Raw genomic sequence first — 24,304 nt, 5'->3', positions numbered from 1 at the left:
TTACATGCCAATAATCTGTCGTTTTTAACTTCATCAATATTAGTTAAGATGTGTTCTATGAAATATATGGATAAACATCAAACAAGAGTGAAAGAGGATTCTGGGAAGTTGATGGCAGAGGTCACAGTTTTTCAATATCCTTGGATCCCCAGACAAAGACAGACTCAGCAACTAAATGGGAAAGTCAGGAATTTATGGGCAACCTGTTAATAAAATTTAGTTATGAGGTGCCTGATGGACCCCAAAATAAGTGAACTGCAAAAAAAAAATCCCAACAACAGCCAGAAGTCCAGCCTACTATCACTGTCTGGAAGAGAGAAAGCACAAGAAAGCAACTGGGAATCTGAAATACTTGAGAATGGAAAAAAAATCCAAATGACCAACAGGTATTTGTTTAAAACCACAATGGTGTAGATTTTAGTTGTGTGCAGCAACTAAAATTGGAGAGTTTTACATACTAGAAATGTGGGTAAGTGCAAGTGTGTTTAAGAAGATGTGAAGGGGCTGAAACAATCATCAAAACTGAACCATCCAAGGATCATTCCAGAATAGCTAAAAGACATTAAGACTACAGTACAAAACATGAAAGAAGGTAAATAAGAATTCTACAAAATTCAAAATGAGACTATGCAACTCAGGATATAATTAGAAAGGATCTTTCTGGATATGAAAACCAAACTAGAGAGAATGAAAAAAACAATAAATATAAAAGACTAAAGCCTTAATAGAGATAGTCAAATGGATGAAATTTTTAAAAATCAAAAAGAAATTGAAAATTGTTTTAAAAATTGATTTAAGGAATGATACCTTTTTTTATACCTTTTGAGATAAGTAATAACACCTTCTTTTTTTTACAGAAGGTAGTAAAAATAATCCAAAATACGTAATAGTTGTTTTCAGGAATAAATACAAAAACAAAGGAACACAATAAATAAAACCAATTATAATTTAAGTAACTTTCCTGAACAACTAAACAAATTGCGGTGACATCAGTGAAAATGGCTGAATAAGGAATTATAGAAGACTGTCACTGCACAAAAGAAGTGAAGAAACTGGTAAGCACTATCAGAAGCAACTTTATTAGCACTCTGGAAAAACTAATCATAGGTTTCTAGTAATCAGGAAAATGCTTAATTAAGGAAAAAAAAAAAAACAAGAAACTAGATTCTTGGTAATATGTATTTGTGGCGTTTTAATTTCTCTGGGCAGCTTCCCCCACCTGTGCAGTAACCTTGAACACAACAATTCTCATATTTGATATAGGTTATAGGTACCTAGCACTAGGGGGAGCAAAATAAATCTCATTTTCAAGAAAGTATGACTGTTTGTTTTGATATGTCGGCTGGCTCCCTGAACGACCACTAGGCTTGTCTTTATTTTACTGAACTCTGAATTCTCCCAGTACTGAAGTGGCTACCAGGAAAAAAATTGTCAAAAATATTTTAAGCAAATGCATTATTAATTGCCACCTAGGACAAGGGATAACCATTGAGGTAAACAATAGACAAAGCTAAAAGTTTGGGAGGAAAGCTTAGAAAATTAGATACTTCTGGTAATAAGGGAATTAAAAATCTTCCACATACTACTGGAGCCTCTGAAGCTACAATATACATGTTCAGAAAAAATGTGTTAAGGCCCCAAGCTCTCACTGTGGCTTGAATTCTACTCAATCAGAAGTAAAGCATTAGGAGAATTGCAATCTTCCTGTCTGAATGTGAAACGTGCTCCAACACAGAAACATGTAGGAATTGTGGGAGTTACAATTCAAGATGAGATTTGTGTGGGCACACAGCCAAAGCATATCATTCTGCTCCTGGCCCCAACAAACCTCATCTTCTCACATTTCCAAACCAATCATGTCTTCCCAACTGTGCCCCAAAGTCTTAATTCATTTCAGCACTAACCCAAAAGTCCACAGTCTAAAGTCTTTTCTGAGACAAAGCAAGTCCCTTCCACCTATGAGCCTGTAAAATCAAAAGCAGGTTAGCTACTTCCTACAAACAATGGGGATACAAGCATTGGGCAAATATAGCTGTTCCAAATGGGAGAAATTGGTCAAAACAAAGGGACTACAAGGCCCCATGCAAGTCCATAATTCAGTGGGGCAGTCAAATCTTTAAGCTCCAAAATGATCTCCTTAGATTCCATGTCTCTCATCCAGATCATGCTGATGCAAGAGGTGGGTTCCCACGGTCTTGGGGAGCTCCATCCCTTTGGGTTTTCAAGGAACAGCCTCCCTCCCAGTTGCTTTTATGGGCTGGTGTTGAGTGTCTGCAGCTTTTCCAGTTACCCGGTGTAAGCTGTTGGTGGATCTATCATTCTGATTCTGGAGGATGATGGCCCTCTTCTCAAAGCTCCATTAGGTGGTGCCCTAGTAGGGACTCTGTGTTGGGGCTCCAACCCCACATTTCCCTTCTGCACTGCCCTAGCAGAGGTTCTGCATGAGAGCCCCTCCCCTGCAGCAAACTTTTGCCTGGACATTTAGGCATTTCCATATACACTCTGAAATCTAGGCGGAGGTTCCCAAATCCCAATTCTTGACTTCTTTGCACTGGCAGACTCAACACTATGTGGAAGCTGCCAAAGTTTGAGGCTTGCATCCTCTAAAGCCACGGCCCAAGCTCTACATTGACCTTTCAGCCATGGCTAGAACGACTGGGACACAGGGCACCAAGTCCCTAGACTGTATACTGCACAGTAACCCATGGGCAAGCCCACGAAACCACTTTTTCCTCGTAGGGCCTGTGGTCTTGTGATGAGAGGGGCTGCTGCTAAGACCTCTAATATGCCCTGGAGACCTCTTCCCCATTGTCTTGGGGGTTAATGTTCAGCTCTTTGTTACTTACGCAAATTTCTGCAATTGGCTTGAATTCCTCCTTTGAAAATGGGATTTTCTTTTCTATCCCATTGTTAGGCTGCAAATTTCCAAACTTTTATGCTCTGCTTCTTTTGTAAAACTGAATGCCTTTAAGAGCACCAAAGTCACCTCTTGAATGCTTTTTTGCTTAGAAATGTCCTCTCTCAGATATCCTAAATCATCTCTTTCAAGTTCCAAGTTCCACACATCTCTAGGCCAGGGGCAAAATGCTGCCAGTCTCTTTGCTAAAACATAACAAGAGTCACCTTTGCTCTAGTTCCCAACAAGTTCCTCATCTCCATCTTTGACCACCTCAGCCTGAATTTCATTGTCCATATTATTGTAAGCATTTTTGTCAAAGCTATTCAACAAGTCTCTAGGAAGTTTCAAACTTTCCCACATTTTCCTGTCTTCCTCTGAGCCCTCCAAACTGTTCCAACCTCTGCCTATTACGCAGTTCCAAAGTCACTTCCACATCTTCGAGTGTCTTGTCAGCAGTGCCCTACTCTACTGGTACCAATTTACTGTATTAGTCTGTTTCCTGCTGCTGATAAAGACATACCCAAGACTGGGCAGTTTACAAAAGAAAGAGGTTTAATGGATTTACAGTTCCACATGTTTGGAGAGGCCTCACAATCATGGTGGCAGGTGAAAGGCACGTCTCACATGGCAGCAGATAAGAGAAGAGAATTTGTGCAGGGAAACTCCAATTTTTTAAAATCATCAGACCTCATGAGACCCATTCACTATAATGAAAACAGTGCAGGAAAGACCCTCCCCCATAATTCAAACACCTCCTACCAGGTTCCTTCCATGACACATGGGAATTGTGGGAGCTACAATTCAAGATGAGACACAGCCAAACTGTATCTAGAGGGAACAATTTTCAAGTCATTCATGAAGCCAATGTTATCTTCACTTCTAAGACAGAAAATGACATCATTAGAAAAGGAAATTACAGACCAATATACCTTATGAATATAGATACAATAACCTCCAACAAAATACTAGCAAATTATATTTGGCATTATATTAAAAGGATTATACATCATAACCCAGTAGAATTTATTTCAAGAATGCAAAAGTTGTTCAATATATAAAAGTCAGTGAACATAATATACCATAAGAATCCATACAATTACTTCAATTAATGTAGAAAAAGGATTTGAAAAAATCCGAAACTCCTTTACGATAAAAAAGAAGCACACAATCAACTAAACTTAGAAGAAAACTTCCTTAAATCAGTAAAGGGTATGGAAAGGTTTACACTAATTTCTGCAAGGGTTTTAGGTGTGGTTGGAGCTAAAAACAGACCCAGTTGCCACAGCAGTCCCAGTTTCACGAGAGCACCTGTGAGCAGCAAAAGGGGCCCCAGTATCTTTACTACTTGAGTGAGTCTGAGAGACAGAACACTTGCACAACAAGGCAGGCAAAGCACCTTTATTATTAGTGATAGGCACCCAGTATAAACAGAAGCCAAGGAACCCTGATGAATCAGTCCCCCAAGTCTCACAGGAAAGCTGCCCAGACACATGGAGCTTCTTCTGTTCATGTGCCAAGTCATACTACATCTGAAGGATCATGATACTACTCAGCTCTGGGTTTTATACCCTGGACACAACTTGAATTGTTGAGCTCAAGCACTGCAGAATATTCTGTTCTAGAGGAAAAAAGGACATAGCCCAGGTTGTTTCAAACATTTCCTCATTACTTTAGAAAATTGCATTTTCAGTCAACTCTGCATAAAAGAGGGGGGGAACCTACTTTGGTCAGTTAAGATTATTCAGGGACTTGTCTTCCTGTGGGGTATTTATGAAAAACTAACAGTTAACATTATACTTAATGGGTAAAGGTTAAAATATTTCTCCTAAAGATCAAAAACAAGTCAAGGATGTTGACTCTTGCCAATTCTATCCTACATTGTACTGAAAGCTCTAGCAATGAAATTATAAAGGAAAAAATAAAATATATTTAATTGAGAAAAAAGAAATAAAACTTTCTATCCAAAGGTCATGTGATTTTTACACAGAAAACCCTGAAGATTACATGTACAGAAAAAAATAGGTTAGAGTGAATTAACACATTTAACAAAGTATCAGGATATAAAATCAACACACTAAAGTCAATTATATTTCTATACATTAGCAATTAGCATTCCAATAAGGAAATTAATGAAAAATCCATTTAAATACTATTAAAACCCTAAAATACTTACAAATAGATTTAATGAACAAGTTACAAGATATGTACAATGAATACTATAAAACACTATGAAAGTAGATTTTAAAAAACCTAAGTAAATTGAAAGACATCATGTGGTATGAACTGAAATATACAATATTGTTAAGATTAGTATTCTCCCCAAATTGATGTGTCTGGGCAGCTTTCCTGAGACTTGGGGGACTGATTCACCAGGGTTCCTTGGCTTCTGTTTATACGTGGTGCCTATTACTAACAAAGGTGCTTTGCCTGCCTTGTTGTGCAAGTGTTCTGTCTCTCAGACTCATGCAATTGATAATACAGATTGAATGCAATCTATATCACATTTACTGCCTTTTTGTAGAAATGAACATGCATATCCTAAAATTCATATGGAATTTCTTCAAGGAACACAGAATAGCAAAACTCTCTTGATAAAAAATAATAGAGCTGGGGACTCATACTTCCTGATTCCAAAACTTACTATAAATCAACAATAATCAAAACAATGTGATATTATCATAAGAATAGATATAGAAAACAATGGAATAGAATGGAGAATACAGAAAATTGGCATCTATAATCAATTTATTTTTGACAAACATGCCAAGAAAATTTTTTTTTTTTTCTTTGAGATGGGGTCTCACTCTGTTGCCCAGGCTGGAGTGCAGTGGCACAATCAAGGCTCAGTGCAGCCTCTACCTCCCAGGCTCAGGTGATCCTCCCACGTCAGCCTCCTGAGTAGCTGAGACAACAGGCACATGCTGTCACACTTGGCTAATTTTTTGTAGGTACTGGGTTCACCATGTTGCCCAGGCTAGTCTTGAACTCCTGGGCTCAAGGGATTTTCCAGCCTTACCCTCCTAAAGTGCCAGGAACGAATGAGCCACTGCTCCCAGCCCCAAGAAAATTTTCTATGGTTTGAATGTGTCCTCCAATTAGCATGTGTTGGAAACGTAATCCCTAATATAATAGTGTTGGGAGGTGGGGCCTAATGAGAGGTGATTAGGCCATGAAGACAGAGTGAATGAATTAATGCTGCCATTGCAAGACAGGGTTTGTTATTGCTAGGGTTTATTATTGAGCCATTATTAAAAGATTTTGGCTGTTCTCACTCTCTCCTTTTATTCTTTCTCTCCCCTCCTCTTTGCCCTTGCACCACGGGATGATGCAAAAAGAAGGATCTTGCTACATGTAGCTCTTTGATCTTAGATTTCCAGCCTCTAGAATTGTGAGACAACAAATTTCTGTTTCTATGAATTACTTAGTCTGTGGTATCCATCATACAGCACAAAATGGACTAAGACACTATTCAATTGGGAAATAATAATATTTTCAACAAATGGTGCTGGGACATCTGGATATTCACATACAAAAGAATAAATTTGGACATCTTTTTCATGCCACTTGCAAAAATCAATTCAGTGTAAGAGCTTAAACTATAAAACTCTTAGAAGAAATGCTAGGTAAATATTTATGACCTTGTATTTGGCAATGGCTTCCTAGAGATGACCCAAAAGGATAAGCAACTAAAGAATATCATAATTAGAGCTAACAAAATTCAAAATGTTTGTGCATTAAAAACACTATTAGGAAGGTGAAAAGACAATTCATAGAATGGGAGATAATATTTGCAATAACCCAAAATATATAACTTATATAATTTAACAATAAAAAAGAAAGCCAAATTTTAAAATGGGCAAAAATATTGAGTAGATATTTATCTGAAGAAAATATACAAATGGCCAATAAGAGCATGAAAAGATGCTCAATATCATTACTCACTGATGAAATGCAAATTAAAACCATAATGAGATACAACTTCACATTCATGAGGATGCCATAATTTAAAGAAAAAAAAAACAAGAAAAATACATGGATATGAAAAAATTGCAATTCTGTATTTCTGGTGAGAACACAAAATGGTGTAGCTGTTATGGAAAAATTTGATGATCCTTACTATTCCAATTACTGCTAATATCAATGGGAATTGAAAACAGGTATTAAAACAAAAGTTTGTACCTAAACATTTACAGCAGCATTATTTATAACAACAAAAATGTGGAAATGACCCAAATGTTCATCTAATGATGAATGGTTATATTAAATATTGTATATGCATATAATGGAAAATTAGCCACAAAAAGGAAAGAAGTACTGACACATGCTGCAGTATGGATGAACCTTGAAACATTATGCTACAGAAACAATGACAGACAAAAAAGTCCACATATTGTATGATTTCATTTATATGAAATGTACAGATTAATCAAATTCATAGAGGTAGAAAGCAGATTAGTGGTGGGCAGGGGCTAAGAGGAGGGTGGAATGAGAAGTGGCAGCTTAATGGCTGTCAGGTTTATTTTGGGGTGATAAATTATTCTTGAATTAGAAAGTAGTTGTGGTTTTGCAACCTTTTGAAGTACTAAAAACCACTGAATTGTACAACTTAAAAATGGTTAAAGCTGTGAATTTGATACTAGTGTAAAACAGAACTTACATAATAAAATGCATAGCTGCACACCTGAAAATATTGACTACAACAACCAACATTGAGTCATAGCCTATTAAACTTAGTTGACTTTATATAAAACTCATTTAGGCATACAAATAAAAATAACAAATTACAAGAAAAAAATAGATTGTTACCAGAGTTTTAATAGCAATATTTCATATTAGAAGAAAGTTGAGATGTTTAAGATACTCGAGGAAAGAAAATGGGAGCCCAACATTTTATAACTAGAAATAGGGACATTCAAGTGAAAAGGCAAAGTGATTTTTAACAGTCAAAACTCAAGAAATATGATTTCTATAAACACTTCTTTAGTAATCCATGTAGAATGAAGTTCAGACAACAGAAAAGTAAAAAGACACCAACAGAAGATGTGGTGCTCAGTATTATGTATATATTTATTATAGAACTAAATGAAATAAAGGTTAAATAAATCTAATATGTAATAAGGTACTTATCTGACAATGCATATATAGCTCAGTTATAATAGTTGAGTTCATTTGATATTTTACAGTTTTTCAGGTGAGATGGGAAAATTATGGACATAAAGTCAGCTCTATTAATCTAATATATTTTAACATTTTTTGCATATTGAGTTTTATCTCCTTCTTAATTCTTAATATCATTTATTTGTTCTTGCTTTTGCTTTGTTTCCTTGCTCAGTCTTGCCTAAGGTTTATCATCTTTATTAATTTTGGCAAGGAACCAACTTCTGCCTTTGATGACACCCTATTATAGTCTTCCCAGTAATTTCTGTTCTTTGTTGTTTCATTTCTTTTAGTTTTTTTGCTTTTCCTTTTCCTTTTGTTGTTGTTGTTGTTGTTGAAGTCAATTACTAGCACATTAGCTTTTAGCCTTTTAAAAAATACCAATAAGCCTCTTAGGGCTATAAATTTTCCTCAAAAATCACATTAGCTCCTCTCAAAGTATTGGTGAGTGTTACTTTAACTATTGTTAGTTTTCCATTGTTAGTTCTCTCTTGAGTCTGCTCAAGCTCCAGACCTCCCCGTATTTTTTCCTGGTGATCAGCCCAGGAGCTGTTAAAATCCAGCCTCTAAGTCCCTTACAGATGGTAGATATCTCTAGAGGTAAGCTTGACACCAGCATTCTCTTAGCGCTATATATTGTCTCTTGTCACTCGCGTTCTTTGAGGGATTCACTTGAATTCTGCTACATATTTGAAAATATTATATTATGTAAAACATTTTTAGGTACTTTTACGGAAGTTTCTCTGTCCATCTCATATAGCATCTTATCAAAAATAGATGTTCAGCAATTATTCCTATAAATATCTTTTTTGTTGTTTTTTTGAGACCGAGTCTCACTCTGCCACCCAGGCTGGAGTGCAGTGGCACGATCTCGGCTCACTGCAAGCTCTGCCTCCTGGGTTCACGCCATTCTCCTGCCTCAGCCTCCCGAGTAGCTGGGATTACAGGTGCCCACCACCACGACCGGCTATTTTTTTGCATTTTTAGTAGAGATGGGGTTTCACCGTACTAGCCAGGGTGGTTTTTATGTATATTGAGTTTTATCGATCTCCTGACCTCGTGATCCGCCCACCTCAGCCTCCCAAAGTGTTGGGATTACAGGTGTGAGCCACCGCGCCCGGCCCTCCTATAAATATCTTGATAGTCTGAACATCTAAGGGGAAGAATTTGTGCCTAAATGATCCTATTTCCTAAGTTTGAAGGCCTGACATACTGCACTATATTTTCAGTTGTGACTAAATGAATGTGTGCCTGGTTTTGACAAACATTTAGAAGCCAAATTAAGAAAATCTATATCTCCTAAAGCTCACTTATTTTAGAATATGAACACATGATTTACATTCTCAAGCATCATTTTAAATAAACATTCTAGAATCAAATTTTATTAAAATTATTTTACATAATAAAAAAGCAAACCTGTTTGATTTCTTAACATACCCTTTAGAGGGAAACAGTAAATCAAGTTTTAGTAGCTTTTCAAACAGATTAAACTCCAAATACTACAAAGAGTTTCTGAATATTATTTGGAAGTGCAACTTTAGGTATTGTGATCTTCTGCCTTTATCAATACTAAAACATCAAAGAGAAGAAAAATACCCTTACCAGTTAAGAAAATACGGAGAGGATAGTTTTCCATGGCTGCAACACAAAGTTTATTTAAAATACACACACACACACACACATACACACACACACACACACTCTCCCTATGTGGACATAGACAAAATTTCTTTGTTGGAATCTGCCCAGTGTACAAAATTAAGTCCTTTATGTTAGCCAAAATACTATGGGACTTTTAATAACCATCATTCTTTATGTCTAATCTAAGAGATGGGACCTCCAGCCAGCTCAATTCACTGATATCCCACTGTGGTTGTGAATCGCCACTGACTCAGATGCATACCCCCCAGTGTATCCCTCACAACACATTTTCCTTAGCTTTTAAAATCTGACAGATCAGTTGGGTACAATTGCACAGGTGGAACATTTAGGTTTAAGTTTTTTTTTTTCTTTTTTTTTTTTTTCATGTTCTTTCTGTCATTTTCCCCTGAATCATTAGTCTTATTCTCCCTGCTACTAAAAGAGAATTATTTTCCCCCAAATCTCCTATTTCATTTATTTTATTCTACATTGTCTCCTTCTCTTCTACCTCTTTCTTCCACTTCCCTCTTCTTCCTTCTAAAATACCATGTATCTTCTTTTTCTCTTTTTCTATTTGCTTCTCTGCTGTTCTCCACAGTTGTTTGATGCTAGTATTGAACTTTTCGCTTCTTTCCCTTATCAAGGTTCAATTTAATCGACTTTGTGAGTGGATATACAAGATGTCCTTCTAAATCTTGCTTCCTGTTGTCAGTCTGAAGGGGAAAAACAGCTTCAGTTGTTAAAAGGTCTAATTTCCTTAGAAGCTTGAATTTTATTCCTTTAAGTTTTGTCCTAAAGCAGATTCATTTGACTTCTAATTGATATGTCCCTGTGTTGTCAGACGTCACTTCTTCTTAGAGCCCAGAATAACTTTTCTCTACTTATTGCTGTTTTGGTTACTCTTTATGCTTTGTCATGTCAAAGTCACAATGCACTGACTTCTATTGACAATGGGTCTCTCTGTTTTTCTCTTCACATTTTCCATGCTGAGTGGTGTTTTCTGGATAGGGTGACTCTATACTTTTTTTATCCTGCAAAAAAATGGACGTGAGCGATCCAATGAGATAGTCACAATGTCTGTAATAGATATATTAGTTATGAGCAGTATGTATGATGTTTCTAGGATTCTTCAGAGAGAAATGAATTACCAGCTCTGTTCTGATGTTGTTATTGTACACGTACCACATCCTTACAGCTGTTCTAAAGAGGATTCGTTTTAGTCATAGGACTAAAAGTTTGGGTTTTTTTGAAATTTTAAACCTTTTCTTATGTATTATTACTATCTAACATATACCGAACATAGACCATGTGCCAGGCATTGTTCTAAATGCCTTACACTATTATATCATTTAATATCCACAGAGACTCTGTGAAGTTGATAAAACTGTCTATATTTATACCTACAGAAATGGAAGCACAAAGAGAAGTCTGAAGTCACACTCCATAGGAACCCTAGTGGTCTAGCACCAAGTCCTCAGGCTTAATTATTATTCCACAGTGACTTATTTGGATAATCATGGTGACCTTGATTTGGGGAATTTAACATTTATTGTCATTTAATTTTATGACTGGTGAGAATTAAGAAGTTTGATTTTAGGTTTCTTGATATTTCCCAGCAATGACGCCCAGTTTGCTGCTTTACAGGGCAGCACATTTTACTTCTCAAGATAGCATGGGGACATTTAGACTTTATTAATAGAAAAGTAGTCATAGTAATTTTATTAATGCAATATTGTTAAATTTTAGTTAGGAAAAAGCAAAAATTGGGTAAGTCTAAGGAAAATTACATATAGCTACTTAGCCTTACAATCTCACAAATAGAACTGTAAATAAAAACAAAAGGTGAAAATATTCTTTATGCAGATAATCCCAAAATGTATTCTAGCACTTATTAAATGTGTTATACTGTTACTATTTGATGATCACTGCGCAAGGTACAATGAGGACAGTGGCATCAATTGTAGGAGAACTGCTTTCAGAGGGAGGGCTTTATGATTGTCACCTGTGTATAGAGTTGGTCACTCTCAATCCCCTCTCAGAAGTGTGAATGATGATAAAAATACCTCAAAGAATCTTTATGGAATGTCATTTAATAATAAATTCCAATGACCTCTCTAAAATCCATTTTTATCACAGTGACTCTGTGATCAGAAATATAAGAAATGCAAATATGGATAAGATAGGAATGAAAGCAGTTAAGTGAAAATGGCAATTGCTCTGGTGGTCAAATCAAATAGCACAATATAAAAAGAGTCAGATTCGTTAAGTCCTTCATTAACCAGCTCAGTGGAGTTGCTCCCAGTTCCCCATTGTCAACTGCCTATTCAACGCCAGGGATAGGCATTCTGACAACAGGATCTCATCAGCATCCTCCAAATGTTTGAACTAATGTTCATTTTAAGACTTATAATGTAATAAAGAGAGATATTTAAATCCCAAAGTTATTTAGAATTTAAAAGATGACTTTCAAATTTTTCCCTTAAGGTCTCCACTTTCATTTGCTGCCATCCTGAAAAATCTTATAAATTACTCATCAAGAAGTGATTCACAAGGTCACCCATTCCCAGATATCCAAAGAGCAGGGCAGGCAAAAAAAAAAAAAAAAACTACTCTTTTCAATTAAGTCAACCTCAGAGTTCCTGGAAAACTTATTGACAGCTTACCCAAATGGTTATGGCAGTTTTAATGCCTTGGACTACTTCCAACTTGCCCTTCAGTAAATGAATGAAATTTAGACAAGCATGAATTTGCAGTATTGTCATTGGCAGGGAGAATGTCAATGTATTTGTCATTCCAGAAGAATTACAAATGCCTGATTATAGCTCATCTGTGTCTACTCAGAGAAAGTCAGATGGAGAATGGAAGAGATTGGACATTGAGAGAAGTGGACAATTTTCTGTTTTAATGAAATAAAACAGAAGTCTGAGTTTCAGCCTTAGTCATCCAGGAGTTTATCTTTGTATTTCATCTTACTTGTTTCTATAGCCCGAGAATTTAAAATATATAGTGTGACCCAATGCAATTTAATGAATTGCTGTCCCACCACAATAGCTCCAGCAGTGTATCCAGACTCTTCATGAATACATCCAGTGACAGCGTATCTCATCATGAAAAAGAACTACTCATTTTTCTGCTTTATATGTCTAATAGTTTAAAATAAATGAGAGTTTTCCTATTTTGAAAACTTCCATTCAGCTTAGTAGCAACCCTAGACATACCTCATATATGTGGACAACCTTCACATATTTGGAAACAGTTGTCAGTTAGCCAATTTCAATGATCCACTTCTCTGTGGCTAAAATCCTCAATCCTAATTCAAATTCTTTAGAGTATTATTCATGAAATATTGTTTTTAAATCCTTCACTACCCTGGTCACCCCCTTGGACACGATTTTGTTGTACAATAGCTTGCAACAATGTGGTATACTGCACAGTAAGAAAGAGAAAAGCAACCTCTCAGCCAGGAGGAGCCCTCACACTCACAGTAAGGCTGTGGTGTTCTTCTGTTGTACATAGATAATTTACAGAATTGTTTATGTAAAACAACTTTAGACAAGTCCACTCTGTGATCATGGTGGATTAAGTTAAAACCATTCTATAGATATTACAGAGAAGTGACAAAATATTCTTTGCCCTAGCTAATATGAATGCCTGCTGAATTTTTATTTTTTCTTTTTTTTTTTAACCAATTATAGCTTTAGTCTTACTTCCTTCCCTCAATCTTCTCAATAAGAATTATTAAAATACCCAGTCATGGAACTGACATTTGGGTAAAAGTCAGGTTAAAAATTATAAGCAGTCATTTGATATATGATATGAGAGATTAAAATAAAGTTGTAATACTATATTATTACTATTATTATTACAAACAAAATAATAAAATCAGAGCTAGTATTTATTCATTGAGTGCTTGGTCTGGATGATGGCAGACCATGTGATAGACAATTTACCTACATTACTCTTTAATGTACATGATTTATAAAATAAGTATAGTTATCTCATTTAACAGATTAGAAAAAGTGAGGTTTGTGAAATTAAGTAGCTAGCCCAAGATCTCTCTGCTAAAATTAAATTTTGAATCCAAGACCTAAACTGTACAAGCCAAAATTTTATTGCCTCAGTTCAAGGCAGTAAGTAGGACTGACGTTCTTGCAGGAGTTGCATCTAACCAAGGAGGGATCCCTTTTGAAATCTGTTTGACCAAAAGATGTGATGTCTTTATTGAGCATTCTCAAAAAGTTGTCTGTGTGCCAACTATGAATCCTCTTAGTGCAGGAAGAATCCCTGCTGGTCTTAGCTTAAAGATCACTTTTTGAAGACTTTCCATAAAGTTTAAGCATTTAAAAAATTTTTCTATTAACTCTCAGTTCCAAATAGATGTGCCAATTCTTATATGCCCAGTATCAACTAGAAGATTGTTCTGTATCAGCCAAGTTGTAATGTTGTTTCATCCCTCACTAAACTCCCACTGTCTCACCAAAAGTTGGAAATATTGGTACCCAAATTCTACTGTGTAACTAATCAAGATTATTGTTTGTCCCTGTAATCCTACTTTGACCAAGAGGATGATGCTATTTTATAAAAATATTTTCCGGTCCACCTTTAGAAATTCACATATTCTTCACGGCGATTTATATTGATTAAAAAAAGAAGGACAATAATCCAGTCATACTAGTTAGGAAAGATTAGGAGCAAATTGCCCACGAAACACACAGATTTGCCTCCATGAAAAGTCTCAAAATTACAAACATTACAAAAATGACAAAAATAACTACCAATGTATCAAAGACACTGGGTGAAACTCTAATGTTAAGAAAAGACTCCACGTCTTTCTTAGAAAAACAAAAGAAGCAAAATGTGTTATTCACCCATTCCAAAAAATATCAACCAACTCTGTCAGTAATTTCAGGAAATAGCTAATATGGACCATATCAATTTCTAAGAAAGAAAGAATTTAGTTGTGTCGTCACCAAGACAGTAGCAATTTGTTTTTGGCTCCCATTTTGTGCCAAATGGTGCCACGCTAAATGCTTTGGGTATGGAAATCACTCTCTGTGAATATTCCTTAATCATGTATGATAAAAGACGGCTACAGGCAACTGACTCCCTCCAAAGTGTGAAAATAGTAGTACAAATTAGCATAAGGCCAATGATCTGTGAGAAATTAGAAATAATGTTATAGGCAAGTGAGAAATGAGTTTACTAGATGCTGAAAAGAATGCCAGGCTAAACATCATACAATAAGAGATGTTACATATAATTACATAGCTTTATAGATTTTCATTTTAATATATCTTCCATTTATTGTATGTTGCATGAAGGCAAAGACCATGTCAGTCTTGACCAATATTGTATTACAGTTCTTTAAGAGAACAAATGAGTGAATGGAAGAATGAAAATCTCTTCCAGCCCTGTTACAATATACATCTATTATTTTGTGTGCCTAGCATTCATTCCACGTTTATCTCATAGCAGGACTCCTGTTTTCCCAAGGGACTTACAAGTTTCCTACTCTACTCTCAGCCCACTATTGAATTAGTCTTGTTATGTGATTCTGTGTTAACTCATTAGTACACTCCATCTCTCTGGATACAGAAACTAAGTCTCGGGGATTTGTGGAAAACTTTTAGGCTGGAATTTTTGGTTGTAAGAAAACCTGTGTATTTTAAAGGTTACCATATGGTAAATTCCTTGCTGAGAATGAAGTTAACATAGACTAAGAAAAAGCAACCAGAAATAGAGAGTGCATGCACACACACACATACATACACACACACACTCTCTCTCTCTCTCACTCACTCACTCACTAACTCAAAGTAAGAGAAAGAAAAAGATACAGAGAGAGCATTCTGGTGAATTTGGTTTGTTTTGGCCATTCTTGCACCTTGGTTTTCTGAGCAAATAAATTGTTTTTTATGCTTGAATTATTTGGGGTAGGATTAATTTTAGTCATAATAAAAAAAGAGTTAATACACTCTTCTCTGTGCAAATGGAGAAATGAGTACAGAGGAGAAAAGTGCCTTACACTTTCTTAGGTGCAATATTTTATAGTGAAAGAATTACGACTAGGACCACGGTTCTTAAACTTCCAATTCTTTCTACCATGCTCCATTGCCGTTATTAAATAATGGATTTGTTAAAGACATGGAAGATTAAGAAAAGAAATATCACAACAATTTTCTTGGAGAAAATAACCAAAAATCTACTACCTCCATAGGATGGTCTCCTTTTTCTTACTTACATTCCTCCAAATAGGAGGCAGGATTTGAATCTCTGAATTCATTTGGCCATTTAACTTTCTGCTGAGACTACCTGAAGAGGAGACAATTATACCCAAAGGGCAGTCTAACTAATAAATTAAAGTAAAATTACTCATTGAAATTCTTATTATCAAAAACAGCATTTGTCCATTTGTCAGGTAATTTGTAGGAATGTTTAGTAGTTGATAGCAATTTGTAGTAATTAAATGTCAAGCCATTTCTTCACTTCATATTGGTTTCACTTAGTAAATTCAATACTAAGAAAAGGAATTAGTGGTTGATGGCCATGTCTGATATTTAATGCTTTAATAAGCAAAGTAAATACAGAGTTGAGAAGGAAGTAGCTAATGTACAGGGCCAGATTGCCTAAGTGGTTCTGTACTGAAGTAAAAATCTCATACTATTTTATTAGCAAACATTGAATTTGAGTAAAAGAAAAAAGAACACAAACATGGAATGCATTGGGCATTTAGTAGTTATGAATTTCCAGCTAATGTATTGGCTTTTAAGTTAAGTCCCAAATCTCCATTTTTCTAGAGGGATTAAATAATTTAAACCTACTAAGGTTCTAGGAAAGACTTTTGAGTCCATTATTTGAGTCCATAATTGCCACTGTAATAATTTATGGATCAGTAGATCAGGATAGAATCTCCCTTGCTAGAATGGAATTTCCTTTGCAATGTACTTTCATTTTAGAAGCCATAGAAAGACTTTCATTTTAGAAAACATAAAAAAAGACTTTCATAGCCAGGATTATATTTATTATATTGAACATTATACAATTATTGAATTGCTTAATTCCAAACTCCAAAGGGCTTAAAATATCATCAATTTCATATAAATGTATGAATCTTCAGAAATAAGTTTAAGTTGAGCACGTGCAAGTAAATATGTCACAAGATACAAATTTTCAGTCAGGTGTTTAATTTTCATTTTAATGTACTGACCACTACCCTCGTCTCTCTTTCTAGCTTCTTGGCCCCTTCTCCGTTGTTTCCCTGTTACCAGTTCATCCACAACTGCAGCATCTTGTAGGGGTATTGTTTATTGTTGTTTCATGACCTACTTCTCAGGGTTGTATTGTTTTTATTTTGTAAAAGCCCTTTGAAATTCCACAGCTCTAAAAATTTAAGTGCTACAGTGTTCGAAAATCAGTATCATACCTTGAGTGGCCCACAAGTTTCCAGAAGAGAAATTTTTGGCATTCATTCCATCTAAGTAAATAAAAAAGAATTTGCATATTAGTAATTTGAAATCCTAAATAATTTAAAGCACGTAGAAATGAAGCAATCATTATTCAATTGCAAGTGACAGCACTGCCCCGAATCAGTGATTATAGATGGATATATAATTTTTTCTTCTAGGCCCTTTTCATAATATGGTTATTTGTGGTCAGAGTAAATCATTGAAATCATAATATAATGCTTTTCAGTCTCTATGTGAAAGAAAATAACATTTTGAAGCCTTCAGTGAAGTAGGCTGACTGAAAGGCAGCAAAGGGAGAGAAGCTTCCTCTTACAATACTCTTCTCCAAGAACAATGTTGTGTATTCTGAAACAATTACTCCTTTCGCAGTAAATAATTTGGAATAATTTTTCATAATTGATAACAATTTCTAGAAGCAATAGAAGACTGTGATAAAAGAGATTGGGCTCTGTAGACAGACAACCTTATATTCAGATCCCTAGTCTTAAATCTACTAACTTGTGTGACGTGGGAAAATTACTTTCATCTCTTTTAGAGATGTTTATTTGTGTTCTTTCTTCCCTCCCTCCTTCCCTCCCTTCCTCCCTTCCTTCTTTCTTTCCCTCCTTCCTTCTTTCTATAAAATGAAGACAAGGTTCATCAATTTGATGTTGCCTTAAGGAAAAAATGTGATTAAGTTTTCAAAAGTGCAGTGTTCAGCCAATGTTATAAACTTTCCCATTAGTATTCAGATAGTATCAATTAAGGAAAAACTCACCAGTAATACTGGTAACATTTATTGAGGGTTTATTATATATTAGGCACATTTTAAGACCTATTTTGAATGCTTCCCCCTTCCCAAAATATTTAAAATATCCTCAGTTACGATCATTTTTTTCATTTGACCATCATAAATACCTTTTTGTATTGTGAAACTATTAACATTTATAATTGTCTTTCTTTCTTTCCTTACAAGACTGTACCTTCTTGAAAACAAATAGTCTGGACATCTTTTAGACAGGACATCTTTCAGACAGGACATCTTTCCTATATCTAATCACACATTTTTAGCATAGAATTGCACTCAGTCAACAATAAATTGAATCAAGTTAAATTTAAAGAAATTAATAAACAACCCTATGCTGAGGTGTATCTTTTTCACACATGCTCACAAACACACATGTGAGTACTTCTAATGATGGTGAAATTTAAGACTCAGAAAGTAGTTGCTGAAGGAAATGTTTCTGATTAATTTTGGTGAAGAATAGTGTCCTAACTTACATTCTGCGAATTACTTCTTCAAAAAGTACAATACAGACTCTTTAAATGGCCTTACAATATGTCAACCGTGAATATGATTATGTTATTTTTGTTTTTAAAGCATGTGAATCTTCTTTCGATAAGCACAATGTCTGCATTTCAGGTGCTTGGCAAAATAAGAATCATAGGTAGAACAACTTAACTGTTTTGAAGTTACAATCTAGAATATCGTTCAGTGCATTTTATAATGACTCTCATAATAAAATCTTCTCAGAGTTCAAAGACAGGAGTTAGTTTACTAGGGAAAAGAAAAACCCAGGACTCCTTTTATTAGCTAATAAAAACCATGTAAACCTTTGTACTTCTCTACTTTGTTAAGAGTCAGAGCTAAATTTCATGCTCAAGTAATTTACTCCCTTTTCCTCACTCTATCGCATTGGCCTTGTTAAACCAGTGTTTTAATGTTTTTGTAATATCTTTGCCTTCTAGTAGAGTATGAATCCTTTTATGAAAGTAAAAATAAACAAATGAATACAATGCTTACTCTTTTTTATATCCCCACCTTCACAGTTATACTGAATGCTTTTTAATTACTGCAGTAGACTCTATGATGTTCCGCCAAAAGAATGCCTTCAATGAAAACTTGTTGCCCAGCCCATAAGAATGCTTGGTAAACAGATTTCTGCATCTGCCTCTTCCAGAATTGCCTCATCTGCAGACAGCCACATTATTTAAGTTTATATTTCTTCCTAGGGTGGCCCACAAGTAATGGCTGATCAATGATCAATGAAAATCGGGTCATCTCAGTACAACTTAGACAATTCCAAGAGAACTTTCTAGCTTTAGAGCATCTCATGGGGTTGCCCTAATTTTTCATTGAGATTGTATCACAGATCAACTTCTCCCTCTGCCCAGTCCTATCTACTTATCCTATCTTTCACAAGTCAGGATCCTCTTTGGCAAAGGACCATATAAGCTAGAGACATTAGGAATGACATCCATGCATATTTAGAGTCTCCAGATTCTCCTGGATCTTGCAAGTTTGCAGAAGTGGATGAAACATCTCTATGAAAAGCTAGTATTCCCCTCTTGCTTGAAGATGATTCAGATATTACTCAAGACAACACATGCTCCTACTACCCTTTTTGGCTAGAAAATCTATAATTAGAGTTAAGTTATAACATAACTCAGCTAGAGATATGATGGGAGGGTGCACTGCAAGTACCATGGCATAAAAACCAGGGAGACTTTATGACGTTAGTGGTATCAGTGATGAGAAAAGATGCCATTTAGAGATTATGGCAAGTACCAATGAGAAAATCACAACACAGATTGCTGGGAGTCTGGTGCAAGAGCGTTCCATCAGAATCATATGCCTTTTAATCAACAACTGTTGGCATACTACTGGACCTGCTATAGGTGGAGGAACTGACCATGGAGCACCAAGTGATAATTAAGCCACACCTATCTGTCATGAGCAGGTTTCTGTCAAACTCACTAAGCTCTAAAATCAGAATATTCTGCAACAATTTATTGAGAGTTCTAAGTGGTACATCTAGAACTAAACTCAAGCAGGATCAGAGAGTCCATGCAAGCTGTATAAGCAAATTACCAAACCACCCATGTCATCCACCAGCACCTCTCCCCCAGCTCACACCCGTCACCAAAAAGAGGATCCTTATACTCAGCAAATGGTGGAAGACAAATCACATGACTCATTCATAAAAGGGTCAGTTCAGCATATGGGTAAAATCTGAAATAAGATAGCAGCAGCATTATAGCCCCACTCAAGGAGGGCACTGAAAGAATAGTGAGAGAAAATCCTTCCAATGTACAGATTCTTGGTCTGTGGTGGGGGTAGGGGGCAGAATGTACTCAGATGTTTTGTGCAAAAAAATACGTTCAGAACATGTGTGAATTCAAGGACAGTAGCAAATGGCTTGGCTAAGCGATTAGGAGCCTGAAGGAAGAAAGATAGAAGATACTGCATAAGAAGTTCTATAGTAGAGGCATGTAGAATAGGTACTTGGAACAGAGCATGAAGTATGACAAAGTATTTCTGTTGCATGCTAATACTCACTAGAGAGCAGCCACTATGGAAGAAGCACTGAACAATGAAGAAGACAAAAAGTTGTCTACTTGATATTAGTCTCTGTCATCAGCTACTCCAGTGCTGGCATTATGATTACATGAAATGGCCAAGCTGTGCATGGGTCTAATCTCTTGGAATCTAATTAACTTAATTGATCTTGCTATTTGTGTTAGCTGCTTTTGCTACCGCAAACACAAATATCCAATTGTCATTAGTAAAGGCCAATGCTGAGTTGCCAATAGAGCAGCCTGCTTCAGGAAGACCATATTTGTCTTCTCTTATCGTCTTCTCTGCTTGCAGGACATCAACCAATACCATTGTCTAAAGGTTTAGGGATCCTCGCTACTGGATTCCACATGACAAAATGCCTAACCAGGAAACCTAGTTTACAGCAAAGGAGGTACTAAGGCAAGCCTCTGACCATGAGATAAACTAATCATTTAACATACAGCACCACTCAGGAACTGGTAGAATAGAAATCCCGCTTGGAGGCAATGCTTTATGAGAATGCAACACAATCCTTCATGCTGTGGTATGCTCATTGAATCAGTAACATATGTAACTGTGCCTCCCCTTCACAGTAGGAAGAATACATGGGTCTAGGAACCAAGAACAAAAGAACAAGTAGGCTCACTTAAATCACTTCAAGTGACCCACCTGGGGATTTATTTTTCCTATTCCTTCTATTCTAGGCTTTGTTAGTTTAGAGGTCTTGGTTCCCAAAGGCAGGGCACTTCTGCCAGAGGACACAGCAAAGGTCACATTGAATTGTAAGCTGTGACTGCCAACTGGGAACTTTAGATCAGCAGGCAAGAATATCAGGGATCATCTTGGCAGGGGCAATAGACCATGATGCTTAGGAAGAGGTGGGGTTGCTGCTACACAGTGAAGATGGAAAGAATATGTGTGACACTCAGGTGGTCTACTTGGGTACCTCTGGTATTCCTTTGCCTAGTAATGAAAATAAATGGACAACAGCAACAACTTTAGTCTGAGAAAGGTGTGGTGACTAGCCACTTAGAGCCCTCAGACTCCAGCAGAAATTGTAGTAGAGAGTGAATGGAATATAGACTGGATAGTGAAAGAAATGGTGAGCATCAGTTGTCCCCCTACACCCAGACCAGCTGTGGTGGTAGTACCTATTGCTTCCCACAAACTTGCTTTTAAATTTTCTCCCTGAATAGATGTCTAAAACAATCTCTGGGAAGCTTCCAGAAATTTTATGAAGAAAACGATCTAAGCAGGCAAGAGATGGACTGTGGGGGATTACCACATTTGACCACATGTTGGTCAAATATCCCTTCAATGAAGAAATTGTTCCCCCAGAAGCTGGGAGTGTTGACAATAGTCAGTCTTTAGCTGTCAGCCTTTAAGGGATTATCTCAGCTTCAAAGAGCCTCCCTGCCCAAGGAAATGCCTCTTCCCTGGGTAGACTGCATCCAAAATAAATAAATTAGAAATTAAAAATATCAGATCATTAGTCCAATTTAAAACAATTCTGAAGGTTATCCTAGCTCCAGAACTTCTTATGGTAACAACTATGGCTGTCACTGAGTCTACATCACAACTTGACATTTCTCTACTGATGACTACTTCTTTCTTCCTTTCACAGGTATTGATTACAAGACCACTATTTAATAAACATCCTATATGCTAAACTCTGTTTTAGAGTTTGGTTCCTGGGGTACTCAACTTGTGCACCTGCCAAACAAAACAATGATTTGTTTAAGTATTCTAGTTAATGAAAATAGATCTGATTCATTTAGGGAGTAAGGGTTTACGTTAGAATCCCAATGTATTTCTTGAATTTGTTACAAGGTATGTAAGTAGCCAACAAATCGCTGACAAATTATTCAACCTTCTAAAAGATTCCTATTCATAACCAATATTCTCTTTACAGTAAGAATTGGCTTTACACGTTTTTTGCTAAGTTTAAAATATGCTCAGAGTGGGTCAAAAGTAAATTTAGATGGTTATATTTTGTGTTATTTTTTAAATAACGTTTTACTGTACTCAACCTCAAATAAGACAAGGCTTAAGAAGTTTTAATGATGCTAGAGGATCAAATATCATTTCCAGCTATTATAATTTTGCACCACTTAAATAATATTTTAAAAGACTATTCAGTTTGGTTTTAAAAAATGAAAACCTTACATTTATAAATCCCAAGAACTTAGTAAATATGTTACTATTTTAGGTGTAGCCAAAGCCAGGTAGTTCAAGGTACAGATACTGAACTTTGTTTCAGCCTTTGAAAACCAATAACCTGGAATAATTTCCAAAATTGTGTTGTTAGATAAATCTGAAACAATGAATGATTTTATCATTTTATTCCTTTTTAAAGTGCTTATGGAAATAAAACATATAAAGAAAAGAACACATAAAATTGTGGTTAATCAATTTTCACAAAGTAAATGCAATTTTAAAATCAAAACGGGCACCTCAGAAGCCCTTCTCATGCACTTTCCAAGTTGCTACTTACCTCCCCAAAGACGATTACTATTCTGACATGTCATCAGAGAATTTTGCGTATTTAAAATACTGCATAAAAACAGCCTTATGGTATGTGCTGTTTTGTACCTGGCTTATTTTATTGAACATTATGCTTGTGAGTGTCACCCACATTGTTGAACTTACGTATCATTTTCATTACTTTATAATATTTTATATGAATATTTCACATATTTGCCTAACCCGTCATTCTGATTTTAATTTTTTTCCAGTTTTTAGCTATTATGAAAAAAGCTGTTATGAACATTCCTGAGCATGTCTTTTGTTCTAAAATGCACTCATTTTTCTTGGGTATGTAGCTAAGAGTAAAGTCAGTAGTACATAAGACATAGAAAGTTTGAACTTTATTAGATTCTGAATATTTTTGTTGAATATTTTTACAAAATAATTGTCCATATTTACATTTATACCAGAGTTCCAGTAGCTCCACATCTTTACCACTACTTAGCCTTTTGAGATCTTTTCATTTAGCTGTGATTTCTGTGAAATGATAGTCCCCACAACTAAACCCACAAAGTGCTTATCATATGTACCATGCAGACAATACTTATCCCATAATGACCTATTATTTAAATGTATGCCAATTATGAAAGGGGAGGACCTGTTACATAATAATTAACATTGACTAAGTATTTATTATTTCCATGCATTTCCCTAAGTAATGTAAAACGATGGGTAATAAAAGCAACAAAGAACAAGAACAATAACATTTATTGAGCACTTATGTGTGCCAGATACTTTTCTAAACAGAGGGCATGTTTTAATTCATTTAATTTTTACAGTAATCTACTTTATAGAAAGCAAAATAGAGGCACAGAGAGGTTCATCACTTACCCAAGTTTACAGAGCAAGGAACTGGCAGAGTCAAGGTTTGAACCCCAAAATCTAGGTCGTCAGCCTGAGCTTCTATTATCTTCATTTGACATTCAATATGAAAACATATTCTACATTGTACATGTGTCATTGTACATTCTAAATTAATGTTTATATATTTTAGGTAATTTTCCCACATGGCCAGCAAATAGTAAAGCTAGGGTACAACTCAAAGCAGTCTGACTACAACTTCTGACCACTTGTTGCTCTCCCAACTCCCTTTGAGCTGTGGTGATCCCTATACTATTTATCACACATTCCAAGGCATAAGGGATCAGTATGTTTTTTATTGGATTAGTGAGTAATTTTTAAATGTACATGCATAACATGGCAGAAAACACTATAACGGGATAGGAATAAGGAAAAAGAAAAAAAAAAGAGAAGGGAAGGAAAAAAAGCAATCTTTTTTTTTTTTTTTGTATTTTT

The sequence above is a fragment of the Rhinopithecus bieti genome, unplaced genomic scaffold, assembly GCF_001698545.2.
Source record: "Rhinopithecus bieti isolate Rb0 unplaced genomic scaffold, ASM169854v2 scaffold_4640, whole genome shotgun sequence".
NCBI lineage: Eukaryota > Metazoa > Chordata > Mammalia > Primates > Cercopithecidae > Rhinopithecus > Rhinopithecus bieti.
The sequence above is the reverse complement of the archived record's forward strand: the minus strand, read 5'-3'. Positions refer to the sequence as shown.